Source organism: Grampus griseus (genome assembly GCF_964374135.1).
Source record: "Grampus griseus genome assembly, chromosome: 17".
Lineage (NCBI taxonomy): Eukaryota > Metazoa > Chordata > Mammalia > Artiodactyla > Delphinidae > Grampus > Grampus griseus.
The window spans coordinates 47432085-47453102 of NC_139011.1; the positions used below are offsets into that span (position 1 = coordinate 47432085).

The 21018-nt window shown below is 41.0% G+C and overlaps 1 protein-coding gene and 1 pseudogene across 2 annotated transcripts in view; both read left to right on the forward strand.

Annotated features, from left to right (window-relative positions):
• Nucleotides 1–2888, forward strand: part of LOC309835240 (uncharacterized protein) — a gene marked incomplete at its 5' end in the record, with an annotated part of 11234 nt that extends 8346 nt beyond the window's left edge. Inside the window, 3 exons of the mRNA XM_082674658.1 lie at nucleotides 23–193; nucleotides 484–1735; nucleotides 2732–2888. The remainder of the gene's footprint in view (nucleotides 1–22; nucleotides 194–483; nucleotides 1736–2731) is intronic.
• Nucleotides 2889–7994: 5106 nt separating this feature from the next.
• LOC309835316 (UDP-N-acetylglucosamine--peptide N-acetylglucosaminyltransferase 110 kDa subunit-like) lies at nucleotides 7995–11154 on the forward strand (annotated as a pseudogene). Its single transcript has one exon. The product of its transcript is annotated as a UDP-N-acetylglucosamine--peptide N-acetylglucosaminyltransferase 110 kDa subunit-like (transcript).
• Nucleotides 11155–21018: the final 9864 nt, after the last annotated feature.

Genomic DNA, 21018 nt, shown 5'->3' on the forward strand with positions numbered 1-21018 from the left:
TTCCCTCTCTTCCCCTTGGAAGATGCTCCTTTGGCCACGCCAGCCAAGGTGGAAGCAGAGAAGCCAGTCCCCAGACGTGCTCCGAAGAGAAAGCACTCTCCGGAAATGCCGGACGAAGACCTGGGTTGCTCCAGACCCAAAATCCGGCAATTGTAGCATGGTGCCAGGAGGCGGACCCCACAGAATCTTGCAGGTGAGCCATCCTGAAGAGAAGGCAATGGTTTAAATGCCTAAGGCAGGGAATGCCTCTTCCTGCACTGACACCACCACCTCCCCCCCCCCCCCCGCCCACTGCCCACTGCCACAGATTAGAACCTGCATCTTTTTGTCTGAGCCTTCCCCAGCCAGGATCCTCCTTCTATACTAAATGGCCATAAGCCAGGAGCCTCAGAAACTGAGGTTTGTAATGAGAGTCTGCCCTGAACATCCCAGGGCTGAAGCTGGCCTGGAAGAAACCCTGACGTTCCTCTGCTTAATCCTCAGGGGCCCCTTTGTGAGCTGAAGAAAGAAAAGTCTAGAAAAAACGGATAGCTGGGAGGGGAAGATGGCAGAAGAGTAAGACACGGAGATCACCTTCCTCCCCACAGATACACCAGAAATACATCTACACGTGGAACAACTCCTACAGAACACCTACTGAATGCTGGCAGAAGACCTCAGACCTCCCAAAAGGCAAGAAACTCCCCACATACCTGGGTAGGGCAAAAGAAAAAAAGAAAAAACAGAGACAAAAGAATAGGGACGGGACCTGCACCAGTGGGAGGGAGCTGTGAAGGAGGAGAGGTTTCCACACACTAGGAAGCCCCTTCGCGGGAGGAGAGTGCGCGTGGCGGAGGGGGGAAGCTTTGGAGCCGTGGAGGAGAGCACAGCCACAGGGGTGCGGAGGGCAAAGCGGAGAGATTCCCGCACAGAGGATAGGTGCCAACTGGCACTCACCAGCCCGAGAAGTTTGTCTGCTCAGCTGCGGGGGTGGGCGGGGCTGCAAGCTGAGGCTCGGGCTTTAGTCAGAGCGCAGGGAGAGGACTGGGGTTGGTGGAGTGAACATAGCCTGAAGGGGTTAGTGCACCACGGCTAGCCGGGAGGGAGTCCGGGAAAAGATCTGGAGCTGCCGAAGAGGCAAGAGACTTTTTCTTCCCTCTTTGTTTCCTGCTGCGCGAGGAGAGGGGATTAAGAGCGCTGCTTAAAGGAGCTCCAGAGACGGGCGCGAGTCGTGGCTAAAAGCGCGGACCCCAGAGACGGGCATGAGACGCTAAGGCTGCTGCTGCCGCCACCAAGAAGCCTGTGTGCGAGCACAGGTCACTATCCACACCCTGCTTCCGGGGAGCCTGTGCAGCCCGCCAGTGCCAGGTTCCCGGGATCCAGGGACAACTTCTCCGGGAGAACGCACGGTGAGCCTCAGGCTGGTGCAAAGTCACGCCAGCCTCTGGCGCCGCAGGCTCGCCCCGCACTCCGTGCCCCTCCCTCCCCCTCGGCCTGAGTGAGCCAGAGCCCCCGAATCAGCGGCTCCTTTAACCCCGTCTTGTCTGAGTGAAAAACAGACGCCCTCCAGCGACCTACACGCAGAGGCGGGGCCAAATCCAAACCTGAGCCCCTGGGAGCTGTGAGAACAAAGAAGAAAAAGGGATATCTCTCCCAGCAGCCTCAGAAGCAGCGGATTAAAGCTCCACAATCAACTTGATGTACCCTGCATCTGTGGAATACATGAATAGACAACGAATCATCCCAAATTGAGGAGGTGGACTTTGAGAGCAAGATTTATCATTTTTTCCCCTTTACCTCTTTTTGTGAGTGTGTATGTGTATGCTTCTCTGTGAGATTTTGCCTGTATAGCTTTGCTTCCACCATTTGTCCTAGGGTTCTGTCTGTTTTTTTTAAAATTTTTTTCTTAATAATTATTTTTATTTTAATAACTTTATTTTATATTACTTTACCTTCTTTCTTTCTTTCTTTCTTTCTTTCTTTCTTTCTTTCTTTCTTTCTTTCTTTCTTTCTTTCTTTTCTTTCTTTCTTTCTTTCCTTCCTTCCTTCGTTCCTTCCCTCATTTAGACAAAGAATCATCCCAAATTGAGCAGGTGGACTTTGAGAGCAAGATTTATGATTTTTTCCCCTCTTCCTCTTTTTGTGAGTTTGTAAGTGTATGCTTCTGTATGAGATTTTGTCTGTATAGCTCTGCTTCCACCATTTATCCAAAGGTTCTATCCGTTCGTTTTTTTTCTTAATAAGTAGTTTTTAATTTAATAACTTTATTATATTTTACTTTATTTTATTTTACTTTATCTTCTTTCTTTCTTTCCTTCTTCCTTCCCTCCTCCCTTCCTTCCTTCCTTCCTCCCACCATCCCTCCCTCCCTCCATTCTTTCTTTCTTTCCTTCTTTTCTTTTTTCTTTCTTCCTTCCTTAAATTAAATTCAATATAGATATTTAAATTTAAGGTAAAATTAAATTATAATTTGAAATTATATATGGAGTTTTATTTCCTAAAGAATATTTTGGAAATTTCTACTCCTATTTTAACTTATATTTTCAGAGAAGGTATTTGGTCCAAATGAAGAATATCTTCAATTATTGTTCTTCTATTGCAAGCAAAAAAGGATTTATACTTCTTTTCATGAAATATGGTTGTTTGACAACAGAAGGATAAATATTTTATATTTTTAGAAACAACAGTCAGGCTACTGATATTCTTAATGAGTTTTAATAAATCTGAATGCTTCTTATCATCTACTCTTTAGCTGGTACCTGAGGAGTTGTATACCTCCGGGAAGATATGTGCTCCAGACCCGTAAATATGCAGTTCACAGAGCCCACCACCAGAGGACAATAATGAAGTAAAATCTTGAAACCATGGAGTGAAAATAGTGGGAGTTTAAATAAAAGCAACATTTCACAGTATGCTTTTCTGACCAATGTTATATCTAATACCCTAATGGATTATATGTACACGGATTCTGAAAAGTCAGCAGCACACTTCACTGGTCAATTTCTATGATAAGGGGAACGGAATTTGAGTGTAGAAAAACAGTATACTTACATCTTAAAATTCCACCCCTACAGAATCTACTCACTATTGAAAACTGGTAAGAATAATAGCTTTCTGTGTCTCAGTGACCAGTTAACATTTTCAAGAGTAGAATTTATCTTCCTATGATGCTCAAATACACAGGAAAAATGCATATCTAGGACAATGGATAAATTCTATATGACATGAGAAAATAGTTATTCAAATGGAAAAAGTATAATATCTACAAGGCACAGTTTTATATGCATTAGTGTGGACATATACATAAAGAAGCTCTAAGAAACATAGAAATCACTTCCAAGAAGCAATTTTAGGTAGAAGAGAATTAACATGGATGAGGAAGAAAAGAGAGTTGGTTTTAAAATAGTTTCATTGACTTGTTTTTTTTGTTTGTTTATTTATTTGTTTTATTTATTTGGTCTTTGGAATATAAGAAAACAGTGGCTTTCAGATCAGTATCCCAGTGGAACAAAGGGACTGAGGTCTATCCTGGAGCCCAGCCATTGTTTGACTATCTTGTAATAATACTGGTGAAATACAACCAAACCATTTGAACTATAAGCATCCTCTCTGACAATAAACTTAAGACACCAACATTATATATTAAAGAAAGTAAAGAGAGAATACTGTTTTCTTTAGAGAGAAAATACAGATCCTGGACCAAATCAATAATGTCAGCAAACCTCGTGGGTATAAAATATTCTGCTGCCTATCATTTAGAACATGCCTCTAGAAGAGGGAAACTGGGCGATAATTTCCCCAGATTTTATATTTAATTCAAATATTTTAGATAAGAGGCATCTCTAGTAAAACATTGTATTATTGATTCTTTCCAATATGATAGCTCAGAGGAGTTCCTCTTTCCTTCTCAAATACATATGGGGAAATGGAGGTGGGTGTGGGTTATAGGAAGTATCTAAATAGAGCATAATAATCAACAGTTTGTTTTTTAAAAATAGAAATTTCTATTCAAATTGTTTCCAGAGACAGAAACACACAGAGACAATTCCATGTGACAACAGTGAAAGAGACCAGAGTGATGCAGCTGCAAATCAAAAAACTGCCAACACCAGTGATTGATGGCCACCACCAGAATCTGGTTAAGACAAAGAAGGATCCTTCCCTTGAGGCGTCAGAAAGAACATGGCCCTCTCAACACTTTGAGTTTGAACTTCTGGCCTCTAGAGCTGTGATAAAATAAATTTCTGTTCTTTTAAGCTAACAAGTTTGTGGTATCTTGTTATGGTAGCCCTAGAGATGACAGTATTTGATTCCTGAGCTGGCAACTGTATTTTGACTATGTAATGACTATTCCAAGAAAATCAACAGACACAAAGATAAAGGCAAGACTGAGACTAAGCCCAGTTCTTTTTATTCCCAGAATAATAAATGATTTTTTAATTAATTTAGATCTCTTTGTCTAACCCCTCTGCTTTTCAGAAGAGTATGTGGGACCAATCAAGTATACATATGTTATACTTTCATTTTAATTCATCTCAAATTATTTCTAATTCGCCTTATGAGTTCTTACTTGACCCATGAATTATTTAGGAATATATTCTTTAATTTCCATTTGTGATTTTCAACAAATTTCTTTCTGTTAACGATTTCTTATTGCATTCTGTTGTCATCTGAGAGCACTCTTTGTATTGTTTATGTCCTTTAAAATGTACTGAAATTTGTTTTATGGCCTAGCATATAGTATATCCATGTGCATTTGAAAAGAATGTATATTCTGATGCTGTTGGGTGGAATGTTTTATAGATGGCTGTTACGTCTACTTGATTGATAATGCTGTTCAAGGTTTTTATTTTCTTGTTGATTTTCTGTTGTTCTGCTACTGAAAGAAGGGTATTAAAGTATCCAACTATTATTGTAGAACTGTCTGTTTCTCTTTTCTGTTGTGCCGATTTTGCTTCATTGTATTTTGAAGTCCTGTTGTTAGGTGCATATAAGTTTATAATTATTATGCATTCTAGATGGAATAATCATTTTATCATTTTAAAATGTCTTTGTCGCTAGTAAAAATTTTCGTCTTAAAATGTAATTTTTTTCTGATATTTTCTTAGCCACTCCAGGTTTGTTGTTGTTGTTTTGTTTTGTTTTTACTGTTATGGTATATCTATTCCAACCCTTTTACACTTCACCTATATATTTTCTTGTGTTTTTTTTTTTTTTGTAACATCTTTATTGGGGTATAATTGCTTTACAAAAGTGTGTTAGTTTCCGCTTTATAACAAAGTGAATCAGTTACACACACACACATATGTTCCCATATCTCTTCCCGCTTGCATCTCCCTCCCTCCCACCCTCCCTATCCCACCCCTCCAGGCGGTCACAAAGCTCCGAGCTGATATCCCTGTGCTACGCGGCTGCTTCCCAATAGTTATCTACCTTACGTTTGTTAGTGTATATATGTCTATGCCTCTCTCCCACTTTGTCACAGATGACCCTTCCCCCTCCCCATATCCTCAAGTCCGTTTTTGATTGAATGCTGGCTATTTTATTTGGCTTTTTTTGTTTTTCTCAGTGGAAACGTTGTTTTGCTTCAAAATATTTTATTCTACCTGGAAGTAGCAAATCTTCAAATTACAATTTTTTAAATGCTTTCAAATATCAATACTATAGGTGTCACAAAATCTAGGAAAATGACATTTAAAAATTAATTACTGCCAGATGTGTCTCTATAAAACTTTTCCCCCACTCTTTTAGCTATATATTCTTTAACTGCCTCCTCATACGACAGTTTATGTGTTTTCGAAATAAAATTTTAAGAAATAAACTTTGTAGTTTTTAGACATAGATTTCTTGTACCATGGTTGATTAGAATTTGCTTCTAGTTATTAATAGTTTAGAAAAGTTTATTTCAGCTTCACAATTTATTATTGATAATGTCACATTAATTTTCATTGTTAACTTTGGGAAAACCTCTATGCATTACTTCCTCATAAGTATTTACTATTATAAATGCATTACTGATTTCAGTACTGCTATAGGTTTGTGCATTACAGGGATTCTGATAAAATACTCATTCACACCATTCCATTACACACATTGTTGACGGAGTATATTCATTTATTTATTTATTTATTTATTTATTTATTTATTTATTTATTTATTTATTTATTTTTGGCTGTGTTGGGTCTTCATTGCTGTGCGCAGGCTTTCTCTACTTGCAGGGAGTGGGAGCTACTCTTCGTTGCGGTGCACAGGCTTCTCATTGCGGTGGCTTCTCTTGTTGCAGAGCATGGGCGCTAGGCACGCAGGCTTCAGTAGTTGTGGCTCGCAGGCTCAATAGTCGTGGCTCACGGGCTCTAGAGCGCAGGTTCCGTAGTTGTGGCACACTGGCTTAGTTGCTCCGTGACATGTGGGATCTTCCCGGACCAGGACTCGAACCCTTGTCCCCTGCATTGGCAGGTGGCTTCTTAACCACTGCGCCATCAGGGAAGCCCCTGGAGTATATTCTTGACAGAAGAAAATTTCCGTTTTGACTAAGCATTGATGAGAACTGAATCTTTGACTTATCTTTCACATGCCTGATGATTGAAATAATTTTCCACAGAATAGCTTCTGGTTTTGTACTTTTCAGTTCTTTTTTTCTTCTTCAAACGCACATGCTTTGAGAGCTGTGAAGTGCAAGACATGGCTATATTGTAAGGTGGTGTTTGTCCTTATGCTTCTGTGTCTTGTGCTAGTTAAGTCAGTAGAGTAGTCAGTATGAGTACTGGAAGTTATTCCTGTAATGGGATAGTATATAGTCAATTACATATGGCGGTGTCTGAAAATCACATAATAGCCTCACTTAAAACATCTCCCTAGGGCTTAACTGGTGGCGCAGTGGTTGAGAGTCCACCTGCCAACGCAGGGGACACGGGTTCGTGTCCCGGTCCGGGAAGATCCCACATGCCGTGGAGCGGCTAGGCCCGTGAGCCATGGCCGCTGAGCCTGTGCGTCCAGAGCCTGTGCTCCACAACGGGAGAGGCCACAACAGTGAGAGGCCCGCGTACCACAGAAAAAAGAAAATCTCCTTAGCCAGATTTCAAAAAAGCCTGTGGCCATTCCAATATGATCCAACATAGCGGAGTATGATAGAAGGAAAATTGGCAAAGAAAGAGACGCTGGTCTTAACTAATGGAAGTTAAAATATCTCACTTTTGACAATTTTTGCAAAAACCTATAATTCCACGAACTAATTTCTAGGGTTCTTCATAGGACCTAAAAAGGAACCCATAGAGTTGTGGAACAACAATAGAAGCTGCTGTGATGGAAACCCAGGCACCCCAACAAAGAGTAGCCCCGCTCGCTGCAACTAGAGAAAGTCTGCACGCAGCATTGAAGACCCAACGCAGCCAAAATAAAAATAAATAAATAAAGATAAATAAATTTATTTTTAAAAAAGTAATACTCAGGTTTGAGGCATGAGAAGTATGATGAGGAGAAATTAGCTAATCCTTTCAGAACTTTTAAAATATCAAACTCAGTCTCTAAGATTTTAGCATTATGTGCAACATCGGTTACTTATTAGTGGTTTGGGAAGGCCAATTTAAAATTTTCTGTTCTTACTGTATTGAAATTCACGGCCCTAATGTTTTCCACATTGACTACATGAATGATGAAGTAAAGTCAATCATGTATTTCCTTCCCAACTGGACAGAAAACAAAATTTTAAACAGTGTTTGGACTACTGACTTTTGATTTCTTCTAAGGCAAGTGTATAGGTAATTTTTATTCCCTGATTAGGAGAAAAATGGTGGAAGAGGGCAGGGTTAAGAATTAAGATTTCAAGAGCATGAGAGGTAGATGGCCAACCAGAGTTCCTAAGGTTCGGTGCCTGTAACTGTTGCCGCCGCTTAAGCCTACCAAAGCAGTGGTATGGCTGCTGCCCTCGTATTTGCTACCTCTAGAAACATTCTTGCCAGTAGTGGCGGCAGCGGGACTCAATTACCCCCTTTTCTCACTCTCTCCAGAAGCTCCAGATGGCGTCTTCTGTGGGCAACGTGGCCGACAGCACAGAACCAACGAAACGTATGCTTTCCTTCCAAGGGTTAGCTGAGTTGGCACATCGAGAATATCAGGCAGGAGATTTTGAGGCAGCTGAGAGACACTGCATGCAGCTGTGGAGACAAGAGCCAGACAATACTGGAGTACTTTTATTACTTTCATCTCTACACTTCCAGTGTCAAAGGCTGGACAGATCTGCCCACTTTAGTACTCTGGCAATTAAACAGAACCCTCTTCTGGCAGAAGCCTATTCGAATTTGGGGAATGTGTACAAGGAAAGAGGGCAGTTGCAGGAAGCAATTGAGCATTACCGGCATGCATTGCATCTCAAACCAGATTTCATCGATGGTTATATTAACCTGGCAGCCGCTTTGGTAGCAGCAGGCGACATGGAAGGGGCAGTACAAGCTTACGTCTCTGCTCTTCAGTGCAATCCTGATTTGTACTGTGTTCGCAGTGACCTGGGGAACCTGCTCAAAGCCCTGGGTCGCTTGGAAGGAGCCAAGGCATGTTATTTGAAAGCAATGGAGACGCAACCGAACTTTGCAGTAGCTTGGAGTAATCTTGGCTGTGTTTTCAATGCACAAGGGGAGATTTGGCTTGCAATTCATCACTTTGAAAAGGCTGTCACGCTTGACCCCAATTTTCTGGATGCTTATATCAATTTAGGAAATGTCTTGAAAGAGGCACGGATTTTTGACAGAGCTGTGGCAGCTTACCTTTGTGCCCTAAGCTTGAGCCCAAATCATGCAGTGGTACGTGCCAACCTGGCTTGTGTATACTATGAGCAAGGCCTGATAGATCTGGCAATAGACACCTACAGGCGAGCTATTGAATTGCAACCACATTTCCCTGATGCTTACTGCAACCTAGCCAACGCTCTGGAAGAGAAGGGCAGTGTTGCCGAAGCAGAAGAGTGTTATAATACAGCTCTGCGGCTGTGTCCCACCCATGCAGACTCTCTGAATAACCTAGCCAATATCAAAGGAGACCAGGGAAACTTTGAAGAGGCAGTTCGCTTGTATTGTAAAGCATTAGAAGTCTTCCCAGAGTTTGCTGTTGCCCATTCAAATTTAGCAAGTGTATTGCAGCAGCAGGGAAAACTGCAGGAAGCTCTGATGCATTATAAGGAGGCTGTTCGAATCAGCCCTACCTTTGCTGATGCCTACTGTAACATGGGAGACACCCTAAAGGAGATGCAGGATGTTCAGGGAGCCTTACAGTGTTATACTCGTGCCATTCAGATTAACCCTGCACTAGCGGATGCCCACAGCAATCTGGCTTCCATCCACAAGTATTCAGGGAATATTCCAGAAGCAATTGCTTCTTATCGCACTGCTCTGAAGCTTGAACCTGATTTTCCTGACGCTTATTGTGATTTGGTTCATTGCCTGCAGATTGTCTGTGATTGGACAGACTATGATGAGCGAATGAAGAAGTTGGTCAGCATTGTGGCGACCAGCTGGAGAAGAATAGGTTGCCTTCTGTGCAGCCTCATCATAGTATGCTCTATCCTCTTTCTCATGGCTTCAGGAAGGTTCTCATGGCTGAGAGCCATGGGAACCTCTGCTTGGATGAGATCAGTGCCCTTCATAAACCACCGTACGAACATCCAAAAGACTTGAAACTCAGTGATGGTCGACTGCGTGTAGGATACGTGAGTTCTGACTTTGGGAATCATCCTACTTCTCATCTTATGCAGTCTATTCCAGGCATGCACAATCCTGATAAATTTGAGGTATTCTGTTATGCCCTGAGCCCAGATGATGGCACAAACTTCCGAGCAAAGGTGATGGCAGAAGCCCATCATTTCATTGATCTTTCTCAGATTCCATGCAATGGGAAAGCAGCTGATCGCATCCATCAAGATGGTATACACATCCTTGTAAATATGAATGGTTATACCAGGGGTGCTCGAAATGAACTCTTTGCTCTCAGGCCAGCTCCTATTCAGGCAATGTGGCTGGGCTACCCTGGGACCAGTGGCGTGCTTTTCATGGATTATATCATCACTGATCAGGAAACTTCACCTGCTGAAGTTGCTGAGCAGTATTCTGAGAAACTGGCTTATATGCCCCATACTTTCTTTATTGGTGATCATGCTAATATGTTCCCTCACCTGAAGAAGAAGGCAGTCATCGATTTTAAGTCCAATGGGCACATTTATGACAATCGGATTGTGCTGAATGGCATCGACCTCAAAGCATTTCTTGATAGTCTCCCAGATGTGCAGATTGTCAAGATGAAATGTCCTGATGGAGGAGACAACGCAGACAGCAGTAATACGGCTCTTAATATGCCTGTCATTCCTATGAATACTATTGCAGAGGCAGTTATTGAAATGATTAACAGAGGACAAATTCAGATAACAATTAATGGATTCAGTCTTAGCAATGGACTGGCAACTACCCAGATCAACATTAAGGCTGCCACTGGAGAGGAGGTTCCCCGTACCATTATTGTAACCACCCGTTCTCAGTACGGGTTACCGGAAGATGCCATTGTGTACTGTAACTTCAATCAGTTATATAAAATTGACCCATCTACTTTGCAGATGTGGGCAAATATTCTGAAGCGTGTTCCCAATAGCGTACTGTGGCTGTTGCGTTTTCCAGCAGTAGGAGAACCTAATATTCAACAGTATGCACAAAATATGGGCCTTCCCCAGAAGCGTATCATTTTTTCACCTGTTGCTCCTAAAGAGGAACATGTTCGGAGAGGCCAGCTGGCTGATGTCTGCTTGGACACTCCACTCTGTAATGGACACACCACAGGGATGGATGTCCTTTGGTCAGGGACACCCGTGGTGACTATGCCAGGAGAGACTCTTGCTTCCCGAGTTGCAGCTTCCCAGCTCACTTGTTTAGGCTGTCTTGAGCTTATTGCTCAAAATAGACAAGAATATGAAGACATAGCTGTGAAACTGGGAACTGATCTAGAATACCTGAAGAAAATTCGTGGCAAAGTCTGGAAGCAGAGAACATCTAGCCCTCTGTTCAACACCAAACAATACACAATGGACCTAGAGCGGCTCTATCTACAGATGTGGGAGCATTACGCAGCTGGCAACAAACCTGATCACATGATTAAGCCTGTTGAAGTCACTGAGTCGGCCTAAATAATGACTGTGTGCACAGGAGAATTACCCTGTACCTGAGCCTCAACCTTCTGGGGGAAAGGGAACTACTTTTTCCTTATCTGTACAATACCATGCTGCAGATGGGTGACAGACAATGATAAGAAATAGCACAGCCAGACTTGCTTCCTGCATGATCATGATCACGATAGGGAGAGACACAAGAGATGGGAAACTGCTGTTGCACAAGGAGTCTCCATAGAATTTTGCAGCAGCCAGGTGTCTGGAAGGTCTGGAAGGTAAGTCTGGAAGGTGTGATCTCCCTTGGTCTTCCATGGGATGGATGGTTAGTGTGGAAGGGAGATAGAGATTGCCCAGCCGTTTTGTGATTATCATGGATTGATTGAGTCTTCTGAATTAATATTTTTCTTTATATTTTGGGTATTGGAGCTTTTAAAAATGTTTGTTTCGGGTATTTGTATTCATGTGAAGTGTGTATGATTCTCTTGAGATAAGCTTTTAAGCTAAAATATTCCTTGTTTTAGTTTCTGAACTCTACAGATAAATGGGGACTTTGCTGGTGTAGTCTTTTTATAGGTTTTATAAACCACTTGAGCCTATATCAGTCATTTTAGTGTCTGACATAATGTTTGGAACTATCAGTGCTTTGTTGGTTTATAGATGATGGCTTCAATTCTTCTCCTGGTCCGTTTCCTTCTTCCCTTCCCCCCACTTTAAAAATTCTCCTGTAACTTGGCTAACAAAAAACCAAGTCTGATTCAAAACCTCCCAGAGTGTTTCTCTTAACCGCATCATCTGGTGCCAAATGAAGATTCTTAGGAGTGATTATTAATTCTGAAGGGCACAGTTGTGGTACTGTCGCTGATGATAATAATAATGGATTTTTGGCCTAGAGTTTTGACCTATTTCACCAGTGTTTACCATTGACTGCCCCTCTATGCTGCTTCCAAAAGTGATAGTGTGTGTTAAGATTTTTACGTTCACTTCTAAAGTTTGTTTTTTTTTTTAGTGAGTCCTGTTCTTCCTTTTTCTTTCAGCAGAAATGAAATCCCAGGTAAGTATAAGTATTCAAATATTTGATCAGTAAGTCACAGTTATCTCCAGTACATTAAATAACTTTCATCAAAAAACATGTTATAGGTAAAAAGCTCTGAAGGACCAGCTATGTATATGATAATTATGTTTCAGACCTTCTAGGGTATTATATATAATAACTTGTCTTCTGGACGTGGTCTTGAAGTCTTTATGGATTCAGCCTCAGTAGTAGTGAACTGCACTGCTACTTGGTTTGGAGTACAAATTAGACTTTAGCCCTCCTGGAGGTTGAGTTTTTGGTATTGAATACCATAGGAATGAAATTATTGTATTTCAACAAAGGATAGAGGGCTTGAGGCTTAAACAAGGCAACATACGTGTGGGAAGCAGTCAGCCTTGAGAGCAGGTAAGGACATGCCAGGCATGCCGCCGCTGCTCGAAGGGACTGTCCCTACTTGTTCCCCTCCTTGTTCCATTCCATGGGAGATAAATCACCAGGGCCCAGAGATCAGAAAGAATGTAAAATGAGACAAGCAAAGCTGTCTCCCCCCTGCACATGCAGGTTATTTTTGATGCTTCTGGGTTTATGGGTTTCCTCCCAGGGAAGTTAACCTTGAGCCGAGACAGTCTGTAGATAATGTAAACCACCATCTGGCAACCTTCCGATTTCTAGGCTAGATAATCTGCAACTGTAGCGCAATAAAATTTGCCTTGCAACCATCAGTTGTCTTGGTCCTTCTGACCCCATCCGTCGGTGCTACTTCAGTTCCTTACCCCTTCCCTTCTGACCCTGGGCGGTGAGATCCTCTTTCTCCGGCTGGTCCGCGGCAAGTGGCACTCGAACAGGGACCTGAAGCGTGAAGGCAATTAAAAGAAAAAGAAAGTGCAGGTAAGAGAACCCTTATGCAAAATATGTGTGGCCACCAGTAAAAGTGAAACGAATAGAGGCATAAGGCAATAGTCAGAAGTGAAATAAGATGGGGCAAACGGGCTCAAAGAGTGTGAATTATTTGCTCAGGTTTTACTTTCGATGCTTAAAGCTCGGAGTAATAAAGTTTCTACCTCACAGTTGACTGAATTTTTACAGCATATCCATGGTGTATCTCCCTGGTTTCCTGATGGCGGCTCTGTTGACATAGAAATCTGGCAGAAAGTTGGAGAAGATTTAAAAAATTATTATGAGTCTCGAGGGCCTACTCATACTCCTGTTGTTACATATAGTTTGTGGACTCTGATAAAAATGTTTAGATTCTTCTCATGATAGTGTTGATTTGAATGTAAAGTCAGAAAAACATAAGCCTCTGACAGAAGGAGAGACTGTATTATCAACTACTGTGTCGCCACTTCCTAAACCGAAAGAGCTACTTAATTTAAATATTTTAGATGAAGAGGAACATTTTGACTTAACAGATGAGGCTTGTAAACATAAAAGAGAGAAATATCCTGAGGATGATTTTCTAATGGCTGTGATAGATAAGTCAGTGAAAAAGCTGCAGGTTAATAAGGACTGTCTTCCTCAAAAATCTACATCTGTAAAAATGCTCAGTCCCTTGCAGCGCGCTGTACAAGGAGCAATAAAACGAGGAGAAGATCCTATTTTCTGTTGTCCCGTCATAGAAAGACCTGATCCTAATAATCCTCAACAAGCTACTAGGGAGCATCAGGCTCTCCCTTTGAAAGTTTTGAAAGATTGAAAATGTGCCTGTGCTCAATATGGGCCCACTGCTCCTTTTACTACTGCTATGGTTGACAGGAGAAGCTCTTCCCCCCGCTGATTGGAAGTCTATTGCACGAGCTTGTTTAAATGGTGGAGATTATTTAATATGGAAGTTTGATTTTTATGAAGGGGCTGCTGAACAAGCAGAAAAGAATGCTGCCCATAATATTCCAGTTGATTATCATATGCTGATTGGGGAAGGACAGTATCTTTCTTTACAAGATCAATTAACTTATCCCTTTGTTGCTTATCCTCAAATAAATCATTTGGCATTACAAGCCTGGAGGAAATGTCCTTCTACACACAAAACTGAAGATCTTTCAAAACTTAGACAGGGACCTGATGAACCATATGCTGATTTTGTAGATAGGTTGTCACAGGCGGTGGGGAGACTCATTGTGGACGGACTCACTGGTACAATTGTATTTAAGCAACTTGCTTTTGAAAATGCTAATAATGAGTGTCAGGCTGCGATTCGACCTTGGAGAAAACGGGGAACATTGGAGGATTATATTCACCTTTGTGCAGACATTGGGCCTACTTATATACAGGGTGCTGCTGTGGCTGCAGCATTAACTAAAGTGGGGTTTAAAAACAATCAAAAGAAAACAAAGACTTGTTTTAAATGCAGAAAGGCAGGTCCTTTTGCTAGAGAATGTAGATCTTTTAATTCTAACCCTAGTCCTTCCTTCCCTACTCAGAAACCTCCAGATGGTCAGAAAATCCCTGGTTTATGCCCTAAATGCAATAGGGGAAAACATTGGGCACAAGATTGTTGCTCAGTGGCCCACAAGGATGGGCCACCACTGTCGGGAAACTCCTCCCGGGGCCTTCCCCGGCCCCAACAAATAATAAGGGCAATGTCTGTGTATCCTCCTCAAATTATCAATCAGACATTAACCAAAAACAAAAACATACAATATGCTCGCTCTCCAGAGCAACACCAGGAAGCGCAGGACTGGAGCTCAGTACCTCCGCCCGATATGTATTAACTCCTGAAATGGGTCCTCAGGCCCTCTCTACGGGCATCTGTGGACCTTTACCCAAGGGTTTGATGGGACTATTATTGGGAAGAAGTAGTGTCACCATGAAAGGTTTAACTATTATGCCAGGAGTCACAGATTCTGACTACGAAGGAGAAATAAAAGTCATGGCACAAACTATTAAAAATATAATAACTATTTCTCCTGGTGATAAAATTGCACAATTGCTACTTTTGCCCTTTGTACCTCATGGACAAATTTTACAACATCAAAAGAGAGAAACAAAGGCTTTTGGATCGTCTGATGCTGCCTACTGGATTCAGAAGATAGGGAGAGAACGTCCAGAAATGAAATGAACCATTAATGGAAAGGTTTTTTCAGGTTTTTTAGACACTGGAGCTGATGTCTCTGTTATGACGCAGATACACTGGCCTAAACGTTGGCCCATTAGTCCTACTATTACAGAACTTCACGGAATAGGACAAAGTTCTTCTCCTATGCAAAGTAGTCAGTTTTTTTTATGGCAAGATAGTGAGGGCCATTCAGGATATTTCCAGCCTTATGTTTTGCCTGGGCTGCCTTTAAACCTCTGGGGCCGAGATATATTAAAAGAAATGGGAGTATTACTTTATAGTCCAAACTCTCAAGTCTCTAATATGATGTTGGATCAAGGATTTCTTCCCACAAAAGGGCTGGGAACAAATCAACAAGGAACTGTCTATCCTATTGATGTGAAAATAAAATATGATAGACAAGGTTTAGGCTTTTCTTAGGGGCCTTGGATTCTCCTCCACTCACTGCTGATCCAATTACTTGGCTGACTGATGACCCTGTATGGGTGGACCAATGGCCCCTCACAAAGGGGAAATTAGAGGCTGCAGAACAATTAGTACTGGAACAATTAGGGCATTTAGAAATTTCCAGTAGTCCTTGGAATACTCCTATTTTTATTATCAAGAAAAAATCTGGAAAATATAGGTTATTACAGGATCTAAGAGCTGTTAATAAAACTATGCTAATAATGGGAGCTCTTCAACCAGGCCTACCCTCTCCAACAGCCATACCACACAACTATCATCTTTAAGTTATAGATTTAAAAGATTGTTTTTTCACTATTCCTTTGTTTCCTGAAGATAGAAAACATTTTGCTTTTAGCTTGCCTGCCTTAAATTTTAAGGAACCCATGAGGAGATTTCAATGGAAAGTATTGCCTCAGGGCATGGCAAATAGTCCTACATTATGCCAAAAATATGTGGCTCAGGCCTTGACTCCTGTGAGAAAAAGGTTTCCATCGTTATATCTCATACATTATATGGGTGATATACTTTTAGCCACTGATAATATTTCTTTATTAGAGACTGCTTTTCAATTTTTACAACAGTCCTTACAATCATTTGGCTTGGTCATTGCCTCAAAAAAAATTCAAAGACAATCTCCATTTTTATATTTGGGAAAATATATTGATAACACTACTATTAGGCCTCAAAAACTGCAAATTCGAGTTGATAATCTAAAAACATTAAATGCTTTTCAAAAATTACTTGGAGATATTAATTGGCTAAGGCCTTCCTTAAAACTTACTACTGCTCAATTACAGCCTTTGTTTGATATTCTTAAAGGTGACTCAGATCCTTCTTCTTCACGCTCTATGACTCCAGAAGGATTTCAAGCTTTACAAATAGTCAATACATCTATCAGTTCTACACAATTAACTAGAATTCATACTCACCTTCCAATTTTCTTAATAATTTGTCCAACTCCTCATGTGCCTACTGCCATCTTATGGCAAACTGTTGGAATTATTGAATAGATTCATATGAAAACTACATCCTCTAAAGTTATTAACCCTTATTATGAACTTTTTAGTAATTTAATAATGCAAGGTAGAACTAGATGCTTACAACCTATAAGTATAGAACCTTCTCAAATTATTATCCCTTATTCAGTTAGTCCACAAAATTGGCTTTTTCAACATAGTAATGAATGGGGTCTTGCTCTTGCAGGATTTTCAGGTACCTTGGAATGCCATTACCCTGCTGATAAATTGATCCAATTCAGCAAACTTAACTCATATCTTTCCTTCTATAATTAGGCAACAGCCTGTTCCTCAGGTACCTTTGGTTTTTACGGATGGTTCTTCTTCAGGAGTGGCTACTGTAATCATTGATGACGGAACAAACCTCATCAAAGAAACTTCCTTGACTTCAGCTCAACGTGTTGAACTGTATGCTGTCATTATGTCTTTTAAACATTTGCCTTCTATATCTTTTAATTTGTTTTCTGATAGTAAATATCTTATTAGCTTATGATTTCTTCTGGAGACTGTGAGCATAGGACATACTAATAACCCTGAATTATCATCCTCTTTTCGTTTGCTTCAACAGCTTATTCGTTCCCATGATGGTCCTGTTGCAGGTCTGTATATCCGTGCTCATTCTAACTTGCCTGGTCCATTGACTAAACTTAATGCGACTGCAGACGTTTTAACTCGATCTAAACGTGATCTTTATCCTGTACATTTTCCTCCCAAGAATAGAGTTGAAGTTACTCCTCCTCCTCAATCTCTTTTCCCTAAAGCAGGACATGTCCCAATTTACCGTACTCCTCCTTTCCGTTCGTCATGCTGTCAAGAATGGCTAATATACTGCATTCATTATCTCCATACTCTTGGTACTCATGGTCCATGTCCTGGACACCCTCATATTATGGTAAGTTATGATCAAACTGCTTCACAAGCAGCACAGCAGTTGCACGCTTTACACTGTCAGTCAGCGGCTACATTACACACACAATTTTCCCTTACTGGTGAAGCGGCCCGACAAATTGTTAAGCAATGCCCACAATGCTTACCTCACCTTCCTGTTCCACATTATGTTGTTAATCCTCTTGGATTATTACCTAGACATTTATGGCAAATGGATGTTACTCATATCCCGTCTTTTGGGAAATTACAGTTTGTTCATGTCACTATCGACACTTATTCTGGTTTCCTCTGTGCTACAGCACAGACCGGAGAAGCTACTAAACATGTTATCACTCATTTATTACACTGTTTTGCTTTCATGAACCTTCCCAAAATTATTAAAACAGATAATGGGCCCGCTGCTTTTGCAACATTTTGTAATTCATTACAAAATTACCCATATTACAGGCATTCCATATAACCCTCAAGGACAAGGTATTACAGAACGTGCAAATAGATCTTTAAAGCTAACTATTGAAAAAATAAAAAGGGGGGAATTGTATAGAACAACGCCACATAACCTTATAAATGATGCTCTGTTTATTTTAAATGTTCTCACTGTTGACAAATTTGGCTGCTCTGCAGGGGGAAGGTTGGTGGCTGAGCCAAGATTGGCCTCTCAATCTCCGGAGGTCCTCTGGAAAGATCCGTTAACCAGCACTTGGCGTGGTCCTCATTCTGTGTTGATTTGGGGACGTGGTCACATGTGTATCTTTCCCAGATCAGCGCCTGGACCTTGCTGGCTTCCTGAGTGCTTAGTCAAGCAAATAGTTGGCTCGCCACAGCTCACAACTAGTTCAGAAGATGAAGAAACTCTGCATCTCTCCCGAAAATTTGACAGTGTTGATTGAGAAAAAGAAGAAGAAGAGGAGACCACTTGCCAGGACAACTCAAAGGAGTGATGTTCCAACTTGGGGACAAATTAAACAACTGGTTTCATGAGCTCAAGAGTCAGTGAAACAACAGAATAATCCTGTTACACCTGTAACTTTATTTTTGGCTATGTTGGCAACTATTTCATGTGTTCCCTCTGTTAATGCAGCAACTTACTGGGCCTATGTACCTGATCCTCCACTATTACAACCCATATCTTGGTCTGAAGCAGAGTTTCCTGTATTTTACAATTATAAGTGTTTATGGGCCTCTTATTGGGAATATAAAACAAATCAATATGTCTGTAAATTATACTAACTGGTTTAGTACCCATCCTGTCTGTCTTAGCCCATTGAATCTGGAAACTGGATGTGTAAAGGCTATTAGTTATGAGCATACAGATGTTTATGAGGGAACGGATCAATCAATTAGTTTGTCAGGCTCTCCAGGCATCCTTCGTTTTACAGGAACCAACATTACTCTTACATGCCCGGCTACCAGCTGACGAGAGTATCTTAAGGATACCATCATTTGGTATAAAATGGGCAACCTATTAATATTAAAGGTCAAATCTCATACACGTCACCACTTAGGGATTCCGCTATTACTATAGCCAAGGTTACAGGTGAAGATTCAGGAAATTATTTCTGTATGAAGTGTTTACTTGGAGGACAAGGGATACTTATAGCTGGGTATAAGGTTACTATTCTTAACAGAAAATCAAAAAATCAATTTCCTCCTTTTATGACCTTTAACTTTCCTGGATCCACTTTTGAACGTTGCAGTGCATCTTCGAATAATAACCAAATATGGTGTACTATAGATTATACCAAGCTGTCAATTCTTATCTCTTCTTTTCCCATCATAGATAGGTTTATCACATTTCAAAAGAACTGGGATATATGGAAACTAGCTCTAACTTATTCCAATACACCTGTTATAACTTGTGTTGCTCCTCCACATACACTTTTGTTTGGTTCTATTAACATTGGTAATTCTTCCAAAGGAGGATATAATATTAGCTGTGTTAATTGTATTTTTAGCAGTTGTATGTTCCCTTCTGCAGGAACGCAATCTGTGCTTATACTAAAGCAACCCATGTATGTTATGGTGCCTGTACATCTGAGAGAACCTTGGTATGAAGATACTGGAGTACAGGCATGGGTGGAACTCTCTAAAGCCTTGCAGAGGAGACGCTTTCTTGGGTGGCTAATAGTAAGTTTACTTGCCTCGGCTGCTCTGTCTGCTACCCTGGCTACTGCCGGTCTTGCTCTTTCACAGAGTATTCATCATGCTCACTTTGCTAATCAGTTATCTCAACATACCAGTCTTGCTTTTTCTTTACAAAGTCACGTAGATTTACAGATTAATAACAAGTTAGATGAATTTAAAAACGCAACTTTGGGGAGTGGAGATCAGATGGCAGCATTAAAATTGAGGATGCATCTAGCTTGTCATGCAAAATATACATGGATGTGTGTTACTCCTTAAAAGTACAATGACTGTATTTGGGAATGGGAAAAAGTAAAAATGCATCTGCTGAGTGTTTGGTCAGATAATAATATTAGTCTTGATCTTAAGAAATTAAATGCTGAAATTCAGGATATACAAAATGCACATATTGATGATGTTTCGCCAGAAGATGTAATTCAAACTTTACTGGATCATTTAAAGTGGTTAAACCCTCAGTCTTGGATTACCGGAAGGTTGTCAGGATTTATTACCCTGGCCATAATTTGCCTATTATTGATATTAATCTTCTCATGTCTGTTTCGTATCCTCATGCAACAGTATACTACTCTCGGCACTAAACTTCATGGAATTATTTTGCAGCAAAAGTTAAAAAATAAAAAGGGGACCTGTGGGAAGCAGTCAGCCTTGAGAGCAGGTAAGGACATGCCAGGCATGCCCCGCTGCTCGAAGGGACTGTCCCTACTTGTTCCCCTCCTTTCTCCTTTCCATGGGAGATAAATCACCAGGGCCCAGAAATCAGAAAGAATGTAAAATGAGACAAGCAAAGCTGTCTCCCCCATACACATGCAGGTTATTTTTGATGATTCTGGGTTTATGGGTTTTCTCCCAGGGAAGTTAACCTTGACCCGAGACAGTCTGTAGATAATGTAAACCACCATCTGGCAGCCTTCCTTTTTCTAGTCTAGATAATCTGCAACTGTAGCATAATAAAATTTGCCTTGCAACCATCAGTTGTCTTGGTCCTTCTGACCCCATCCGTCGGTGCCACTTCAGTTCCTTACCCCTTCCCTTCTGACCCTGGGCGGTGAAATCCTCTTTCTCCGGCTGGTCCGCAGCACACATGAATATATGTTTTTGTCTTGCTGTACTGCACCTGTGCTCTCTAGTAACAGATATTTTGTCTGCTAGTAGTGTTCTAGATTATGTCTTTCCAAAGCGCTGAGGCAGTGCACCTATTCTGTAGTTGCAGCTGATGCCTGAATGTAGCCTAGCTGACAAATTATTGATTAATAAGAACTTGAATTTCTCAAAGATTTGTACTGTTAACCAAAATCTGAGCAAGGAGTCTCAAATGTAA